We start from the raw sequence: 18,307 nt of genomic DNA on the forward strand, positions 1-18,307 counted from the left end.
ATAAAAAGGCATAAAATGTAGTAAGCAAATATAATATCTGGAGCCAACTGCAACAAAGAAAATTGGAAACAACTGGGAAAATTAAGATACAATCTGGATGTCAGATGATACTGAGGGTTTACCATTCATTTTGTTAGGTGGCATAATGGTATGTTGACTAGTTAGAAAACATGTTTTCTAACTGGGTGTGGTGGTGTGAGTCTGGAGTCCCAGCTACTTGGGAGGCTGAGGCAGGAGGATCATTTGAGCCTAGGAGTTTAAGGCTAGCCTGCGCAACATAGCAAGACCCTGTCTCTTAAAAAGTGATAATAATATTAAAACATTTTTAAAGTGTGCTTATCAGTTAGAAATGAGTATATTTATCAGTGAAATAGATAAGAGATAAAGTATTTATGGGTGAACTGACATGATAAATTAAAAAAAACACTTTAATAAATGAGGTGGGAGAAAAACAGATGAAATGAGTTGGCAAATGCTGGCAGCTGTTGAAATTGAGTGATGAGTCTACAGGGGGCTCATTCTACACTTCCTTCTACCTTTGTGGCTATCAGAAGTACTAGAATAATTCTATAACCTCCCTTCGTGGAAGGCAATAACATGGATTTGAATTTCTAAGTATGGCAGGGCTTATTAAAACACTGGCTTCATTACCTCTCAGGTAGGCTGTGTACCTGCTGCACACAATTCCCAGACCCATGGATCACGTGCCAGGGTTCAAGGTCAAGACACACTTAACAGGTACTCAGCACAACCATTCTGCCATGTCGCTTACAACTTTTACTTTGACATGTTCTGGGATTTTTTTTTAATGGTCCAGAATGTCTAATTAAATGTCCTGGGACATAAAACTTTCTGCATGTCTGCCCACTTTCATTTCTTTAATGTATTACTAATATTTCTGCATGCAGAATAAGAAACACGAGAACCAACAGTTTGCCTAAGTGTGGGCAGCAACAAGGGTAAACAAGATTAGATCTGGCACCTTTGTAGCTCATTTCCTTGACAAGAAAATGATATAAACATAGGAACCTACAAGGAGTCTCTAATTTCTTTTACAACCTTTGTTCTCTTCTGCACATTCTTTTCTGAAAACTTGGAAAATACAAACATAAAAAACCCCAACAAATGAATCTCCAGTCTATTGCTTGGAGATGATACATCTCATTCCAGTTCCAGAAAAAATATTGCATCAAAGGAGTTGCATATTTTTATAACCTTTGGTACAATGGTAAATTGCTCTCCCAAAAGGACTGGACTGAATTTATCTCCCTGATACCAGTGTCACTATATTTTCCATTGCCAGGTAAAACCTTTCTGTTAAAAATAATCTTTTTGTGCTTTTAAAAAAAATTCCACAAGCCATGCATGCTCATTAAAAAACAATTAGAAAGAAAATGAAAAGCTAAAGAAATAAGGAAGTGGCCGGGCATGGTGGCTCACACCTGTAATCCCAGCACTTTGGGAGACCGAGGCAGGTGGATCATGAGGTCAAGAGATGGAGACCATCCTGGCCAACATGGTAAAACCCCATCTCTACTAAAAATACAAAAATTAGCTGGGCGTAGTGATGTGTGCCTGTAGTCCCAGCTGCTTGGGAGGCTGAGGCAGGAGAATTGCTTGAGCCCAGGAGGCGGAGGTTGCAGTGAGCCGAGATTGCTCACCACTGTACTCCAGTCTGGGCGACAGAGCGAGACTCCGTCTCAAAAAAAGAAATAAGGAAGTAAAATTGTTTATGATCTCACTATTCAGAAATATTAATAATGTTATGTTCATATAAAACCTTTCCATATTTTTTCTAGGTGTGATATATGTATGCATATGCATTAAAAACTGAATTATGTGCATCCGCTATTCTGTGGTCAGTTTGTTTATTTAATAATATATCATGAGTATCTTGGCAAGACCTTCAACTATTTCCGCAGGATAAATTCCTGTCAGTAGAATTGCTGGGTCAAAATAAATGCTTCTAACTCAAAAGTACAACTTTTAAATACGCATTGCTGTCCAGGCACAGTGGCTCATGCCTGTAATTCCAGCACTTTGGGAAGCCGAGGTGGGTGGATTACTTGAGGTCAGGAGTTTGAGGCCAGCCTGGCCAACATGGTGACAACCCGTTTCTACTAAAAATACAAAAAAGTTAGCTGGCCATAGTGGTGCATGCCTGTAATCCCAGCTACATGGGAGGCTGAGGCAGGAGAGTTGCTTGAACCCATGAGGCAGAGGTTGCAGTGAGCCAAGATCACGCCCACTACACTCCAGCCTGGGTGACAGAGCAAGACGCTGTCTCAAAAAAAAAAAAAAAAAAAGACACATTGCCAGGTTACTCAAAATAGTAGCACTTTTACTCCCACCAGTAAACAAGTGCCCGTTTTCTGAATTCTCAAACTCTGGCCTTAAGCATTATCCTAGTTATCTTCCCAGACATGTGCATCTTCATGTAAGCCAGCCCAGTCTTTGGCAAGGAACTCCTCAATCTCATCCACTTCACCAAGAGACCTAGGTCTACCTGCTGCTTTTTCTCTCACATTGCAACCCTCCACATCCAATACTTCCCAGATCAGCAGGAAAGTTGGAACCCTCACTCTTGCCTCAACACAGCCGCTCCCATTGCTACTGCTGCCATGGCAGACACTACCATAGAGCTAGAAACATTTAAACATGTACTTCTATCTGGATCAGAAAGAAGCTGCTATGTTAATTTTAGGACTACCTTTAAGTCTTAATAGGGCCAGTCGGGGGGCGTTGCTGATCTTGGCTGGGTGCTCACACATCTGGGAGTCAGCTAAATGCTGGCTGATCTAGGCTGGTGCCATTGTAATCACTGGGCAATTCTGTTTCCGTTTGTTTTTTGAAGTTAGAACAGAAAACAGAGCACTGCTATACCACAAAAACACAGATTGACTATATAATTTCCCAATTGCCTAGATTAAAAAATTGTGAAAAACTTAAAATTAGTAAGTGTCTGAACAAATGTTTACATGGAAGCTTTCCTACTCCAGCATTCTACGTTTAAACATCCTATCCTATTACCTACTATGGGAGACACTGCCATAGTACATTTAATAACTATTTGTTTAATGAATAATGAATATATAGATAAGTGAATGGATGAATGAATGAACAAATGAACTTACACATACTTGGATCTGTTTCTGGTCTTTCCATCTGTTTCTCTGGTAGCATTCTCTATTTCCTGCATCTGAATGGCAGAAGCTGTGCCAACTAGAAATGTATAAATCTGAGAGGAAATATAAAGTACTCCCACGAATGGAAGCATTCCACCCATGGGAAACTCTGCTTATCCAGAAAAACCAGGGGGATAATTAAATGAGTGAATGTAAATGGATTTTGTTTGAAAACTGTAGGGTGGTATGCAAACATCAAGCGCTGCTATAATTTTGATCAAATGATAAGTCTCTTCCATTTATCTTAGTGGGAAATCTTCAATTAGTCAAACTGGAAAATATCATTTAAAAAAAGAACTTCAATCAAAGGATTAACGAGCCCAACGATTTTCTTTGAAAAGGATCATAAGACCCAATGTCTTGGCTTAGGGCTGTTCTCTAAAATAATATTCTGGTTTTTTGTTTGTTTATTTGTTTTTTGTTTTTCTTTTTGAGACAGAATCTCGCTCTATCACCCAGGCTGGAGTGCAGTGGCGTGATCTCGGCTCACTGCAACCTCCGCCTTCTGGGATCAAGTGATTCTCCTGCCTCAGCCTCCCGATTAGCTGGGATTACAGGTGCCCGCCATCATGCTTGGCTAATTTTTTGTATTTTTAATAGAGATGGGGTTTCACCATGTTAGCCAGGATGGTCTCGATCTCCTGACCTCATGATCCACCTGCCTCAGCCTCCCAAAGTGCTGGGATTACAGGCATGAGCCACCATGCCCGGCCCTTTCTAAAATAATATTCTAAGAAAATGTGACAAGGTTCCACAAACATAATTATTGTTTCACACACCTTGTCCCTATCAACGGAGTTTTTGTAGAGCTGCAAATTATAAAATTAAAGAAAAACACACTCTGTGATGCTAGGTGGGAAATGTGGCTTTCCCCAAACAAAATTCGCAAGGGAGAAAAAGTTGTGCAGCAGGTCACACTGTTCTCAAGATGGTCCTGGTTGGGAGCGGGGAGGTAGAATGCTAAAGGAGAAATGCATAGGAAAAAAATAACATATTTGGAACTCAGTGGCTAGCTACAGACGTCCTTCTCTAACAGTTCAATCCAAAGCAAAGTATTAAACACAGGAAAATTAAGATCTGATTCATATTGGCTATTTGGAAATGCTTTTTTTTTTTTTTTTTTTTTTTGAGACAGTGTCTTGCTCTGTTGCCCAGGCTGGAAGGCAGTGGCATGATCATAGCTCAATGCAGCCTCAACTCCTGGGCTCAAGCAATCCTTTCACCCAGACTCCTAAATAGCTAGGACAACAGGCATGCGCCACCATACCCAGCTAATTTCTTAACAATTTTTTTGGAGAGACAGGATTTTGCTTTGTTGCATAGGCGTGTTGGATTACAGGTATGAGCCACCACGCCCGGCCTGGAAACGCCTATTTTAACTGAAATGAGTTGTCCCTTCCACAGTCCCTCAGTCTAAAAGATTAAGAACTGATGTATACACTGGATTCTCATTTCAAACTAACAAAAACATTTCCTTGAGAATAGTGGCAGTTTCTATCCATAAACCATATCTTGTCCCTGCCCAAATCTCATCTCGAATTGCAATCCCCACATGTCGGGGAAGGGCCTGGAGGGAGGTGACTGGATCATGGGGGTAGATTTCCCCTTGCTGTTCTCCATGATAGTGAGTCCTCACAAGATCTGATGGTTTAAAAGTGTATGGTGCTTCCCCCCTTGTTCTCTCTCTCCCCTGCTCTGCCATGGTAAGACATGCTTGCTTCCCCTCTGCCTTCCGCCATTATTGTAAGTTTCCTGAGACCTCCTAGACATGCTTCTTGTTAAGCCTCTTTTCTTCAGAAATTACTCAGTCTCAGGTAGTTCTTTATAGCAGTGTGAAAACGGACTAATTGCAGTGGGGGGATAATTTCACTTCAATTCCAGTGGTGTAAAACCTAGGTTAATTGTAAAGATAAACCTACCCCAGAAAGCAAACTTAAAAATGAATAGGGGACAGGTGTAGTGGCTCATGCCTGTAATCCCAGCACCTCGGGAGGCTGAGGCAAGAGGATGACCTGAGGCCAGGAATTGGAGACCAGCTTGGACCACATAGCAAGACCCTAATCTCTACCAAAAAGAAAAAGAAAAAGAAATGGCTGAGCATGGTGGTTCACGCTCGTAATCCCAGCATTTTGGGAGGCCAAGGCGGGTGGATCACTTGAGGTCAGGAGTTTGGGACCAGCGTGGCCAACATGGTGAAACTCTGTCTCTACTAAAAATACAAAAATTAGCTGTGTCCAGTGGCACATGACTATAATCCCAGCTACTCAGGAGGGTGAGGCAGGAGAATGGGAGGCAGAGTTTACAGTGAGCTGAGATCGTACCACTGTACTCCAGACGGGGCAACAGAGTGAGACTCCATCTCAAAAACAAAACAAGTCAGTGGGAAGAGTCTTAATAGGCTATCATATTGCCATATCAGAGAATAAATTAGAATCAAAGGCACAAACCCTCAGCATCAGATAGTATTCCCCAAACAGCCCATGTGCTCCCCTACGTTTCAGTTTCCTCTGCTTTGGAGCCACGTGACTAGTTCCGGCCAATGGACAGTGAGAGGAAGTGCTGTTGCCCTTTTGGGTTGAGGCAATGAAAAGCCCACTTGCCTCCTGCCACTGTGATTCTAGGGAACATGTGTTCCAGATGACTCAGCTGCAAGATGAGGAGGGTTTTTGCCTGATTTGCATCAGACTGTGTGCGAGCAGTAAGGAAATACTGGTTGTGTTAAGCCACTGAGATTTCAGGGATTGCTGTGGCAGCAAGAGTTGTCCATTCTAAAAACTTCCTTCATGTAAGCGAATCACACAATCTCAGCTTTTCTACAAATCCTGTCCTGGCCAAGTAGCAGGGCAATAGAAATTCTCCTTGGATGAGTGAAAGTCCACTTTCTGGGCACCTACTGCAGGCTGCACCCACTACACACATCTTGTATAATCTGATGAAGCAGAGTTGTTATTACAGTCCGTCCTCACTCCGTACCAGCAGTAAGTTCTTGGAAACTGATTTTAAGTAAAACAACATATAGCAGGTCCTCAAATAACGTCATTTCCCTATAATGCTGATGAGGGAGAAAAACCTAGTTTTGTTATACATCATTTCACTTGAAATCACAGTTTCCAAGAACCTATCCATAATGTTAAGTGAGGTCTTACTGTATTCTCATTTTATAAGGAGAAAACAGGCTCTGGAAGTTTAGAGACTTGCTCAAAGCCAAGCAATTAATATGTGGAACTGAATACTGACACATTTCTTTTAAAGATACAATTTTATCTTTTCAATGTATTTTCAAATACATTGATACTGGGATTAATGAAATATTAATCAAAGGGCCCTGAGGATTAAAGAGATTTAGTGGAAAGCATCAATTATTTTAAGTAACTATATTTCAAAAGCACTTGAATAAAATTTGCTCTTGTAACTATGTTAAACTATGTTTAACTTTGTTAAAGCCAGTCCCCAGCATCTGTGTATGTTCTGTTACTTGGTGTTTTTTTTTTTAGATGGAGTTTCGCTCTTGTTGCCCAGGCTGGAGTGCAGTGGTGCGATCTCGGCTCACTGCAACCTCTGCACTTAAACCTCCCAGGTTCAAGCAATTCTCCTCCCTCAGCCTCCCGAGTAGCTGGAATTACAGGTGCCCACCACCCAACCCAGCTAATTTTTGTATTTTTAGTAGAGACAGGCTTTTGCCATGTTGCCCAGGCTGGTCTCGAACTCGTGACCTCAGGTGATCCACCCGCCTTGGCCTCCCAAAGTAAGTTTGTTTTTAACAGAGGCAGGGCTGAAGCACCAGTGTTGCTGTGTGTATCAGGTAAAGGGTGAGTGAGGGCTGAACAAATCAGGTTATACTTTGTTTCCTGTCCTATATTCTACAAATACCTGAGCAGTGTTGCCAACCACATCTCTCTGCTTGGGGGATGGAAACTGATGTCCGAATTTGGAGAGCCATCAATAGGCAAGGGTGTGGGAGCCCCGTTTCCTGTCAGAAGGATTCATGAATCCTAAAGGCCATGGCCACCTGATCGGTTTTGCCTTAAGTTCTACAACAAGATGGCTCCCAGCTGGCTCTTCATTTTCTATTTCCATGGCATTAAATTCCCATGACTCCTTCTGGTAACACGCTCTCCTTCCTCCAAGGCTTACCAAAAGCAGAATGCCAAGTGCCCAGGCTCGTTTTTCTTGCGACAGCACTCATCCTCATCAGCCGCATAGAGCCCGCCTGCTCAGCCACTGGGCCAAGATTAAAAAGTCACTCTGAACACTGCAGTGACTTCAATTGTAACAATAGGATGGGATTTAGAATCTAGCCAGCGCATTTCTTCCCAGAGAAATGTGTCTCCTGTGGCATGTGTACCAGGTAACACGGGAGGTCCTGAAGATCGAAGCTACAGGTACAGGGCACAACCTCACCATTGCAAATTCATTTTTGGACTAAAGCATATCTTTCCTCAATGAGCAGCTGCAGTTAATAAGCACCCCAGTTAACCAAAGCCTCACTGTAAAAGGGAAAACAGTGTTAGAGAGCCCCACAGGAAGATAAACATTCAGATACACATGACTTAGGATGTTGGCTATACCGTCCCTATTCAGCTGCCTACAGCCACTATCCAATACAGTAGCCACTGGCCACCTGTGGCTTCTGAGCAGATGAAATGTGGCTAGTCCAAATGGAGATGCGCTGCAGCTGTAAAATCCACATCATATTTTGAAGACTTAGTATAAAAAGTGCAAAATAGCTCATTACTTTTTTTTTTTTTTAAAAGACACAGTCTTGCTCTGTTCGCCCAGCCTGGAGTGTAGTGACATGATCTCGGCTCACTGCAACCTCCGCCTCCCAGGTTCGAGCGATTCTCCCACCTCAGTCTCCCAAGTAGCTGGGATTACGGGCACCCATCATAATGCCTGGCTAATTTTTATATTTTTGTAGAGATGGGGTTTCACCATGTTGGCCAGGATGGTCTTGAACTCCTGATCTCAGGTGATCTGCCTGCCTCGGCCTCCCAAAGTGTTGGGATTACAGGTGTGAGCCACTGTGCCTAGCCTTCATTAAATGTTTTTATTCATTAATAAATTAACTTCATCTGTTTTCTTTCCAACTTGTTAAAAACTTGGCTGCTAAACGCAGTTTCGGCTTGTATTTTACTTCTGTTGGACAGTGCTGGCTGAGACCCTCTGAATTCCACTGGCTCCTATGGCCCATTCTGGTTCTCTGGCTCTCATTGGTCTAGGGAGCCAGCTTTGGGCTGAGGACCAGGCTCAGAGACTACGGAATGGATGAGGAGACTCTCTTGTCTGTCCCCTATGGGGATAGGAGCAGGTGTCTCTGGCGCTTGTGGGCCAATGCGGGCTTGCAGCCAAGCCTGGGGCTGCCTGATATCCTGAAGTCCCAGGCAAGGGGCTGAGATGGCAATCTGGTTTCCTATAATGGAGAAACTCACAAAAGGAGAGGCAGAGTTGGCAAGAAGGGCTACAGCTGCACATGGGAGGTTGAGCTGTGGCTTCAAAGACAGACCTCCAACAGGGCCACTGTCATTCAATTTCACTGCTATTTGTCATTAAGATCATTATTATTATACTTCCAAGAGCCAACTGCTTGGGGGAATGTCAGGATGTTACAAATGGCTGCCTGTCTTGTAAAAATGAGATATGAATGAGCTTTCTTCCAGCCCGGGCACAGGACCAAGGCATGAAAGGGACCAGGGGGTAGCTTCTTGTCTTGTACCAGGCCAAGGGCCTGCAGCAGCTGGAAGGATGTCGCTCCAAGGCCACCCAGCCTTCCACTCTCTACCAGGGCTTCACACTCAGATGCCTCCCAGAGAGGGTGGGACTCCAGGAGCTTTCTAACCTCTGAAAGCTCCAGCCTGGGAGAGCCTGAGGACGGTACAGGAAAGTTTTAGAAGCTACTGGCAATATTAACCGTAGCTGTAACCAACATCACCACTGTAGGCATGTGCCGAGAGCCAGGCTCTTTAGCTCTGAAGCTCACCTAATCCTCACAAGGCCCATTGCAAAGATGAGGAAATAAGGTAGAGAGAGGCAGAGTAGCTTGCCCAACATTACACAGCTCGCAAGCAGCAACGCTTGGATTAGAACCCTAGTCATCGGCTTTGGCATCCATACTGCTGACCCTTTTTCTACACTGAAGGCCTTGATCCAGGGCAGTTCCCCAGACAGCTATGGTGGGTACTTGCCCAGTTTACACGACTCCTGCTGAAAAGTGGCCCAAATGCTTAACAGGATCAAAACAGCCAAGATGCCTCCTTCACTCGGGAGCTCTTGGCTCTGAAGGCTTTTTCTTGAAGGACCCCATGGACCTATAAAGTATGTGTATGGAGATTCACTCTCCCATTCTTGGCTGCACTTGAACTGGGATTCTACTCTTCATTTTTGTGCTGTACGTACACACCAACCCCTAGAGCCCAATCTTAAATAAAAGGCCTGGCCACAAAAGCCTCTTCCCAAGCTGTCATTACAAAATAATGGCGGCCTTTATGCATAAAACACGCTCAAGTCCTTTTACTGTGTCAGGGAAACAAAGAATATCCTTTCCTTTTTTTCAAAAAACAAAAACATTTTGATGAAAAAATTATAGTTGTTTTGAAAAACATCATCCATTCCCAAGGATAGAACACAGGACACCAGAGGCACTCTTTACATGTAACATGGTCGAAGCACGGTCTGACGCGTCCAAACAGCACCATTTGGAAAGAGGACAGGCCTGAAGGTTTTCTGGGTGTTCTGATCTGACAGCTTGGATCTTCAGTTTGGTAACTGTCTCCTCTACTTGCTCCTGCGGGGCCCACAACTCCTGGAGCCTTTGTCATGTCTACTGAGACTGTCTGCCCCTCCTCAACCCAGACTTCTCCCTGACTGGGGCTGGGCCATCCACCTCTGTACCCAGCACCAGAACCTCAGGCACGGGGCAGACACAAGGTTGTGCTGAAGAACTAGTGGATCTAATCCAAGACCACTCCATAGACACCACCTACCTCTAAAGTATAAAATCAAAAGGGCTGTTAGAATTGCTGGATTGCTGAATCTGGAGGGGTGATTTAGAAAAGTGTTTTCAAGCCGGGCGCAGTGGCTCATGCCTGCAATCCCAGCACTTTGGGAGGCCAAGGCGATAGGATCACTTGAGGTCAGGAGTTTGAGACCAGCCTGGCCAACATGGTGAAACTCCGTCTCTACTAAAAATACAAAAATCAGCTGGACGTAGTGGCGGATGCCTGTGATCCCAGCTACCTGGGAGGCGGAGGCAGGAGAATCGCTTGAACCCAGGAGGTGGAGGGTGCAGTGAGACGTGACGCACTGCACTCTGGCTTGGGTAACAGAGTGAGACTCCGTCTAAAATAAATAAGTAAATAAATAAATAAGCAAATAAATAAGGTGTTTTCAGGGTTCTGAAGAGGATCCTGAGGCTCGAAGTGGCATAGTGGGTTGCTGAGGTCACGGGGCTGGTTAGCAGCAAGGCCAGGAAGAGAGACGCCTCAGGTCTCCTGACTGTGTCCTCTTTCTAAAGCATCGGAACAGAGACCAGCGTGTCATAAACAGAAAGCCCTGCAGCAGGGGAGACGTGAAACACCCCCAACTCTCAATCGAGATACTTCCTAATCAGACTCCTTTCCGATGGCACAGCCAAGCTCAGAATACAAGCGGGAAGCAGAATGGGGTGAGAGAGCTCTGAACCCAACTGCTGGAGGGCAGGAGCTGTGTGACTTTGGCTAAGTTGGTTGGCCTCTCTGAGCTTCCATGTCCTCAGCTGTGATCTTGGGATTTCAGCACCCACCTGACAAGTAGGTGGTGGTGATTAAATGGCATTATGTGTATTAAAAATGTGCTTACTACAGGTGAGCTGAATACACATAAACTTCATACTGCCTAACACTAGAAATAAGAACGGGCCTATTAGAAATAAGCAGGTGGGTGAAAGTTATTCAAGGAAATAAACTAAACTTGGTTCAGAGGGGGACAGAGGAAACATTTTGATATGACAGGTAACACTAAAAATATATGTTCAACATTCTAAAATGACTGTTGGCACCTGGAAATTCTTAAGCGACAATAAACCTTCCATTCATTCTTTCAGCAAATATTAACTTACTGTGTACCAGACATAGTAAATCAGAAGTGAATCAGGTACAGAAGAGAATCAAACAGATTTTTAAAAATCTCCCCTCAGGCGATTAAACTGATTTTTACTGGAGCAGTAAAACTCCAGGCTTCTCTGTTTTCTCATGGTATCAGAACACCCTCCTTAGTCCTCTCCTTTGCTCATTCGCACTGAGTATGACTGACTGTACATTTCTATGGGTTGGACACTCTGCTAGGTATCACAGATTACCAAACTAACTGGGAAGGCAGACAAATACACTAAGATGTGACATCCAAGATCAAGGATCTTATTATATCCATGGGAAATTATTATAATATTTGAAATCCTTGGACAAAGCGCATTAATATAAAAATAAAGAAAACTGGCCAGGCACAGTGGCTAACATTTGTAATCCCAGCACTTGGCGAGGCTGAGGTGGGCGGATTACTTGAGGTCAGGAGCTCACGACCAGCCTGGCCAACCCCATCTCTACAAAAATACAAAAATTAGCCGGGTGTGGTGGCAAGTGCCTGTAATCCCAGCTGCTCGGGAGGCTGAGGCATGAGAATTGCTTGAACCTGGGAGGTGGAGGTTGCAGTGAGCCAAGATCGTGCCACTGCACTTCATTTTGGGCAACAGAGTGAGACTCCATCTCAACAACCACCACCACCAAATAAATAAAAATAAAGAAAATTACCACAAGATTAAAAACAAAGAGTCTAGAGTCCAAACTATGTATTTCTCTTTTTTTTTTCTTTTGAGACAGAGTCTCTGTCGCCCAGGCTGGAGTGCAGTGGTGTGATCTTGGCTCACTGCAACTTCCGCTTCCTGAGTTCAAGTGATTCTTCTGCCTCAGCCTCCTGAGTAGCTGGGATTACAGGCACATGCCACCACATCCAACTAGTTTTGTATTTTTAGTAGAGACTGAATTTCATCATGTTGGCCAGGATAGTCTCAATCTCCTGACCTCGTGATACACCCACCTCGGCCTCCCAAAGTGCTGGGATTACAGGCGTGAGCGACTGTGCCCAGCCTATGTATTTTCTATTTAGACAAAAATTGTGACTCTGTGTAGAATTGGAGAAAACAGAAAATGATCTAATGGTGATTACACCAATGAAAGTGCTTTAAAATCTATTTATAGTAGCCACCTTTTCTTACCTCCCTGTAAGAATGGGAAGCCAACAACAGAACAGCCTAATTACCCCTCCCACAAAAGGCCAGAAGAGGATCAAATGAAAGCAGTGTTTGCAATTGTTTACACCGACCTCAAACAGCAGTTAGTTCCTAGTATACATGTTGGATTCAACTTGCTAATATTTTGTTGAGGATTTTTGCATCTACGTTCATGAGAGGTGTTAGTCTGTAGTTTTCTATGCTGGTGTTTGTTTATCATCCTTTAACATCCACGGGATCTGTAGTGATGCCCTCTCTTTCATTTCAGGTTATTAGTAACTTGTGCTCTCTCTTTTTCTTAATTTGACTTGAGGCTTATCGATTTTATTGATGTTTTCAAATAACTTCCTTTTGGGTTTGTTGATTTTCCCTGTTTCTTTTTTTTTTTTTAATTTTCTATTTCATTGGTTTCTGCTCTAGTTCTTCTTTTCTTTTGCTGACTGTGGATTTAATTTGCTCTTCTTTCTCTAGTTTCCTAAGATGGAAACTTAGGTGATTGATTTTAGATCTTTCTTCTTTTCTAACACATGCATTCAATACTATAAATTTCCTAAGCCCTGCTTTAATTGCACCATACATTTGGTAAGTCATATCTATGTTTTCATTTATTTAACAATATTTTAAAATTTCTTTTTAGATTGCTTCTTTGACCCACGTTATTTAGAAGGGTTCTTTAATCTTCAAGTATTTTGGAATTTTCTAGCTATCTTTCTGTTACTGATTTTTAGTTTAGGTCTATTGTGGTCTGAGAGAAGACACTGCATGGTTTCTATTATTTTCAGTTTGTTAAGGTGTGTTTTATGGCACAGAACGTGGTCTATATTGGTGAATGTTCTGTGTGAGCTTGTGAAGAATGTATGTTCATTCTGCTGTTGTTGGATGAAGTAGAGTCTACAGGACATTATTACTGAGTTCAACTCTGTCCCTACTGATTCTCTCCTTGTAGGATATGTCTATTTCTGATAGTGGGGCACTGAAGTCTCCAAATAAAATAGTGGATTCATCTATTTCTACCTGCAGTTCTATCATGTTTGGCCACGCGTATTTCAATGCTCTGCTGTTAAGTGCACACATTAACAACTGCTATGTTTTCTTGGAGACTTGACCCCTTTATCATTATGTAATGCCTTTCCATGATAACTTTCCTTGCTCTGAGGTCTGCTCTATCTGCAATTAATATAGGGATTCCTAATTACTTTGATTAGTATTAGCATGATATATCTTTTATACCCACTTACTTTTAAACTACGTGTGTCTTTATACTTAAAGTGGATTTCTTGTATAAAGTCTTGTTTTTTGATCTAGTCTGGCAATCTTTTAATTGCTGCATTTAGACCAATGACTTTGAAAGCGATTTGTGATATAACTGGATTAATCGCTGCCATATTTTTTATTGTTTTCTATTTGTGGCCCTTGTCCATTTTTTTTTGGTCTCCCACTCTTTTTCTGCTTCTTGTGGGTTTTGCGGAGCATTTTATATGATTCCATTGTTTCTTTACTTAGCATATCATATCAGTTACTTAGCATATCAGTTACTTCCTTTTTTCCTTTTCTTAGGGGTTGCCCTAGAATATGCAATATATATTTACAACTAAACCAAGTCTACTTTCAGATAACACTGTAACACTTCATGCATAGTGAAAGTAGCTTATAACAACAAAACAACCCTAATTTTTCCCTCTTGTCCCTTCTATCACTGCTCTTGTTCATTTCACTTATACATAGGATATGCACGCACACTAGAATATGTTGATATTATTTTGAAAAAACTCATGTTAGATCAAGAATACTAAAAATAAAAGTATTTTACTTTCACTTATTCCTTCTCTGATGCTCTTCCTTGTTAGTTTTTATTTCATAATCATAAACTTAACTCTGGAATCCAACTAGGCATGGAAGGGAATAAGGAAAACATGGAACCCAAAGAACTGCAGCAAGAGCACAAAGATGAGAGGCTACTGCGAGCAAATGGAGTGGAGGGGTGCTCTCCTGAGCTACGGAAGGAATGTCTGGTGGTTAAGATAGAACATGAGTCAGATTTATTAGAGTGTCCACCGTCAGCAATGATGAGTTTCTTGCTGGTCTTGGCATTCTTGGACCCAAAGTGCTCCGTGGTTTCCACGATATTCTCTTCACTTTGCCAAAGACCACATGCATGCCACTCTGCCATTCAACCACTCAGCCTTGGCAGTACAGATGAGAAACTGGGAACCATTTGTACTGGGTCTAACATTTGCCATGGACAAGATGCCAGGACCTGTATGCTTCAGGATGAAGCGCTCACCATCAAATTTCTTCCTGTAGATCAAATTTCTTTCCTGACACCAGTAAATTTTCTTGGAAATGTGATGGTGTGTGAAGTAACCACTCTGACACACAAACCCTGGCATGATTCTGTGAAAGCAAAGAGCCCTTATAACCAAATCATTTCTCTCCAGTGCTCAGAGCACAAAAGTTTTCTGCTGTCTTTGGAATGTCGTCTGCAAACAGCTTGAAAGAGATGTGGCCTCCTGTTGAAGAACACAGTGGGGCTGACCACGGCTGCGGCAGGGGGCTATGGGTGGCAGCAGCATCTGCAAAGCCTGCCCTTCCTTTCTCCATGGAGATCCAAGTTTCTGACCTATGTCAGTTTCCTTCTCTCTAAAGAACTTCTTCTGGCCAGGCGCGGTGGCTCACGCCTGTAATCCCAGCACTTTGGGAGGCCAAGGCGGGTGGATCACGAGGTCAGGAGATCGAGACCATCCTGGCTAACATGGTGAAATCCCGTCTCCACTAAAAATACAAAAAAATTAGCCGGGCCTGGTGGCAGCGCCTGTAGTCCCAGCTACTTGGGCAGCTGAGACAGGAGAATGGCGTGAACCTGGGAGGCGGAGCTTGCAGTGAGCCGAGAGGGTGCCACTGCACTCCAGCCTGGGCGACTGAGCGAGACTCCGTCTCAAAAACAAAACAAAACAAAAAAACTTCTTTTAACATTTCTTGCCAGGCTGGTCTACTGGCAACACATTTCCTTTGTTTTTGTCTGAGAAAGTCTTTATTTCTCCTTCACTTTTGAAGGACAATTTTGCAGGATACACAATTCTAGGTTCATTTTTTTTTTTCTCTCTAAAAACTTTAAATATTTCACTCTACTGTCTTTGCCCTTCTTTAGGTAACGTGTTATTTTCCCCACTCTGGGCTTCCCTTAAAATTCTTTGATTTTTGCATTTGAATACGGTATGTCTAGTTTTTTGTTTTGTTTGAGCATTTGTCCTATTTTGTGTCATCTGAGCTTCCTGGCTCTGTGATTTGGTGTCCGACATTAATTCAGGAGACATTCTCTGTCCTGACTGCTTCAAACATTCCTTGTTTCTTTCTCTCTTACGTCTCCTTCTGGTGTTCCCAGGGCACATATCTTTTGTAGTTGTCCTACAGTTCTTGGATAGTCTGTTCCATTTTTTTTTCAGTCCTTGTTTGCCATTTTGGAAGTTTTTATTGTCATATTCTCAGGCTCAGGGACCCCGGACTCAGCTGTGTCCAGTCTACAAATAAGCCCATCAAAGGCATTCTTTATTTCTGCTCCAGTATTTCTGATCTCTAGCATCTTTTCTTCCTTAGAATTTCTCTCTGCTTACACTGCCCATCTGTTCTTGCATGCTGTCTACTTTTTTCCACTAAAGCCCTTAGCAAATTAATCATAGTTTTAAAAAATTCCTGGTTATGGCCAGGCACGGTGGCTCATGCCTGTAATCCCAGCTACTTGGGAGGCTGAGGCAGGAGACTCGCTTGAACCCAGGAGGCGGAGATTGCAGTGAGCTGAGATCATGCTACTGGACTCCAGCCTGGATGACAGAGCGAGACCCCATCTCCAAAAACAAAACAAAACAAAACAAAACAAAACCACACACACACACACACACACACACACACACACACGCACCAACAAAACTGGTTATTATTCTAACATCCTTGCCACATCTGAGTCTGCATCTGATGCTTGCTTCATCTCTTCAAACTGTTTTTTTTTTTTTTGCCATTTAGTGTGCTGTAATTGTTTTCTTGAGGGCTGGACATGGCACACTGGGTGAAAGGAACTGTAGTACATGAGCCTTTAGTGATGTGGTCGTGAGGTGTGGAGAGGGGAAGTGTGCTACGGTCCGACGATGAGGTCTCTGTCTTGTGGGGAGCCCGTGCCTGTGGATTGTGACCTTCACAAGTGCTTCTTGGTCTCCCCTCTCCTCCTCTTAGGTGGGAGAGGATGGGTGGAGGGGATTGGAATCAGGTATGTCCCTTCTTCTAGGTAGGTTAGGTTCTGATAAAACCCCAGGAGCTTAAGCTCACATTAGCGTCTCCTGAGGGAAGCCCTTGTTAAGAAGAATGGGATGCTCTGGCATATTTCACAATGGTTATTACTTTTCTCCTCTCCCTGCCAGAAGCATGAGGCGATTTTTCTCCAGCATTCACTGTGAGGACCTGGCAGAACTTCCTGAAGGAAAACTCAAAAAAGGATGGAGCCCCCGTGACTGATTCTCAGACTTGTCCACACTTAGCCTCCAGCAATTTGCCAATTACAGATCAGGTTTTTGCATCCCAGCACAGGTATCCAGGGAGGTTTCTGTTCTGTTCAGTTGTAATTTTCTGTATCTGCCTGTCTGTCTAATTTTGGGGTTGGTGGTTTGCCCTGTGACCTCAGTTTTCCAATGGCTCTAGGGAGGCGAGAATTCTACCACTGAACCACCAATGCTGGTGCACTGGCCACAAAACGAACCCAGGTCTGCCACATGGGAGGCACCAATGGCTCTAGGAAGAATTGCTGATCTTCCAGTCCAGCTTTTCACTCATTAGGGTGGAATGATGACTTCTAAGCTCCTAACATGCTGGACTGGAAACCAGAAGAAGTCTGTCCTTTTTCTGTGCAGAAAAGAATTGTACAACACTGGCTTGCAAGGTACCTGGAAACAATTCAAGGCTGGGCGAGACAGCCCCGGGTGCTCAGCAAACACAAAGAACTGTAAAGGTGTTTGACTAAAAGAACAGTCTTCAATAAAATAAGCCATAAGAAAAGGCGAACACTTCACCAGTGGTGTCTCGCCGGCAAATAATGTCAGGCAGTGGGGTTCAGCGGTCTCCTGGGCTTTGGGTCAGGAAGCCAGGAGCGTGAAGGGGCCCCAGGACACCTGAATCATGTGTGATGGGGCGGTTATTAAGGAGGCGTGACTGGACTAACCTTCTGAAGGAGCCATAAATAAAACTCTGAATACGGTGCTGGGCTTTTGATCTGGCAGAAAGGCGCTCCCCACACCGTCACCCATGCGGCGCTTCTCCAAGTCTGGAATGTGCACTGGGGGGTGTGGGGTGTGACTCTCTGTGATCCTCAGAGGAGGCACTGACAATACTGGGTCAGGTGAGAGGAGGCAGCACCGTTTCAAGTCTTCATGGAATGCTTCCAAGGACGCACTCATTTGGGATGAATCTCTTTTTAGCTCTTCTGTAAGGCTAACTGATCCTGGCAGAAATTGGGAAGGTGATTGTGGAGCGACTGGCTCTCGAAAAGCGTCATCTAATTGAGTTGGGTCACCCGACCTTGGAATTGCATCCCCCGCCGCCCAACCCATGTGCTGAAGCCCTAACCCCCCAGTGTGGCTGTTCTGTAGAGCTTAGGCCTTGAAGGAGGTAACTGGGGCAGAATGAACTCATCAAGGTGGGGCCCTGAGCTGACAGGTGCAATTCCGCCCTTACCATTTCCCAAGGACCTGGAAGGGCAAGTTTGACTTAAGAATTCATGGAACCCTGAGATTCCCCTCCAGTATGTGGAGGCCTAAGAATGTAATATTGACATGGCCCACCCCACATCATCTAATCGACTTGGCCCACCCGACCTCTCCAG

General features: G+C 43.7%; 1 protein-coding gene across 1 annotated transcript in view; it reads right to left on the reverse strand.

Moving 5' to 3' along the window:
* PRKCA (protein kinase C, alpha) overlaps positions 1-18,307 on the reverse strand; it is a 329,541-nt gene that overhangs the window by 33,230 nt on the left and 278,004 nt on the right. The gene's annotated exons all lie outside the window — the stretch shown is intronic.

Source organism: Mandrillus leucophaeus, unplaced genomic scaffold (genome assembly GCF_000951045.1).
Source record: "Mandrillus leucophaeus isolate KB7577 unplaced genomic scaffold, Mleu.le_1.0 Scaffold404, whole genome shotgun sequence".
Taxonomy (NCBI): Eukaryota; Metazoa; Chordata; class Mammalia; order Primates; family Cercopithecidae; genus Mandrillus; species Mandrillus leucophaeus.